Source organism: Rutilus rutilus (assembly GCF_951802725.1).
Source record: "Rutilus rutilus genome assembly, chromosome: 24".
Lineage (NCBI taxonomy): Eukaryota > Metazoa > Chordata > Actinopteri > Cypriniformes > Leuciscidae > Rutilus > Rutilus rutilus.
The window spans coordinates 780001-782675 of record NC_140228.1 but is presented as its reverse complement, the minus strand read 5'-3'; positions in this window follow the sequence as shown (position 1 = coordinate 782675).

Here is a 2675-nt window from a genome sequence, read left to right as displayed (position 1 = left end):
TAAATATTTTATATACAAATAACACATTTTTCTTAAATATATATATGCATATGTGTGTATTTATATATACAAAATAATTATACACAGTAGCCTACACACACATATATTATGTAAACACAAACTTTTATTTTGGATGCGATTAATAGTTGCCCAATACTAGAATATATGTAAGAATTTTCATGTATTAATAGCTTTTTTATTGCCAAAAACTTACAAATAATTTCCTTGTCTATGAAAGCCTGACTTATTTGTATGTGAAGTTATCGGGACGGTTTTGCCGGGAAAATGAAACGGATGTGACGGTTACGCGCTCGAAAGCCTCTCTTCAATCCAATGCCATTCTGCTGGTAATATCAACGAGTCATCCAAACAAAAGGGACTCATTCAAACTATAGTCCCAGATTTACATATTCGTCTCAAATACTCGAATCACGCTATCATAACAGCGTAATTAGGCTATAATTACCTCATGTGTCACATGATGCCGATGAAGCTCAGAGCTGGTCCTAACATATTCACATCATATGATCAGAAGTTTTCTGAACTGCTGGTTTCTCATTGTTGTTGTGTGTTTATTCTGTTAGGATCCTGAATCAGGGTCTATTACGTCCATATACTGTAAAACAAGATTAAGTCAGTGTGCACGAGCAATTAGTTACTGCTGCAGTTCAGTTAACGGCCACTGGTGTCGCTAATAACACGGTTTTCTCAGTTCTATATGTTATACATATAACGCCTTTATCTATAATATTAATAACCCTGCTCCAGATGCTTAAAAAAGACAGAGTAAAGTTGCTGACCGATGCGTTTTTGGCTCAGATGGTCAATGCAGCATGAGATCAGCTCTACAGAAACACGACAACATCTCACACTGCTTTATTCTCACCTTACTCTCCCTTCAGGCGGGATCTGGCACTGAAACACAGGTTTAACTGTGGAAAAACAGCATCCCAAAACCCTGATTAATCTGCCAAATAACCCAAAACCCTTTCCAGAGGATTGCTGAGTCGCTAATTCTACTGAAATTAATTCATCAGAGCTCATTTGCAGGCCGTTCGGTTTGGGAATTGTAGATGTTTAAACATGCGGCTCCTCTGGTCTGTGCTGGGCAGGTTTACAGAACTCAAACTGGATTATACAGCTGAAAGGAAAAAACCAGGCACAAACTGATCAATTCCAGACTTAAAAGCATTACGATTGATCAGTCAGGGCGTTTTATGCAACTCTAACTCAATTGTAGCCTAATTTGTTTTATAAAGCATGTAATCATATTTTTCAGCACAAATCAATACAGAAATGCAGAACTGTAGAAAATCACTTTGCTTCATCATCATCATCATCATCAATTATGCAGAAAGTAGAACTATGTCGCCCTCTAGTGGTCAGAGACGAGCACAGCCGCACCACATTAAAAATGAAAAACACACTACATTTTAATTCAAAGCATGGGTGTAGTGAATGTGAATATAATGTAGGTATTTAAATACATTTTGAATTATTTTGTAAATAAATTAATAAATCAAACTTACGTCTCTGCAGATCTCATTGGCGTAGAAGTTGTCACGTGATGAATCTGCATTTTAGCGGCTAACAACCCAGTGTTTGTTTTAAAGCAGAGGGTGAGTAATGTTTCACTCCTTTATTTCCTTAATAAAAGTCTACTTTAACATATTTAAATAAATAATGTTTATAGTGCCATTTCAACGTGTTTATTGCAAAGTTTAGAGCGGCAAAACAGGCGCAAACTTTCATATTCCTTTGAGAGTCTTTCATAACTGACAGTGAAAACTTCCCTAGAGATCAGAATCATATGAATATTATTATTCAACACTCATGCAGATGAAATATCAGATCAGTGTTTGTCTGGCTCAGTCTGACAAAAACCGTCTTGAGAATCAATTATGCTCAAACACTCATTAGTATGCATGAATAAATTAGTCAGTAAGTCTGAAACCGTCTCACAATTAATGAATATTGATCTCTGATTAATGAGATGTATATGAGTGCATATTTATTACCTTCAGTGTGAACAAACGTTCTGCCAGTGATGTTAACAGAACGTTCTTTACAAAGTTATCTGGTCTAATGTTCTCAAAACGTTTGCACATTTATATATCGTTCATGGAACTTTTTCCCGAAACGTTTAAGTTCGTCTAATGTTTTTTTAGTTTCGGGATGTTCATAGAATATTCAAAAGTAACATTCACATAATGTGTGAAGAATGGAATGTTTCCTTACAGTAGAACACTTTTTAAAGCATTTAAAAAAGGACGGTTTGAACATTCTAAAATAACATCATTTTTTATAACTGAACTCTTTTCCCGCCATTGACGGAATATTCCGGCAACACGTGTTTCACTGTTGAACGGCAGGTGGCGCTGTTATGCAGAAGAAGAAGAAGCAGAAACAAGCTTATATACACATGTACTCTTTGACAAAAACGCTATTTTCTCAGCTTTTTGTTTAAAATGCTATTTTTTATGAAACTTACCCACATTTAAGTGTTGGGGAAAAAATGCATGAAGTTATAATAAAACGTTTTGTTGTTGTTTAGAAGCAGATGCTTTGTTCTTTTTGATATATTGCATGTTCAGATATTCTGAGGGCATGAAAGTTTAGTGAAAATAATGGAGAAAAAACTGTCTGGTAACTTAAAAAAAAAAAACCTGGCAGGG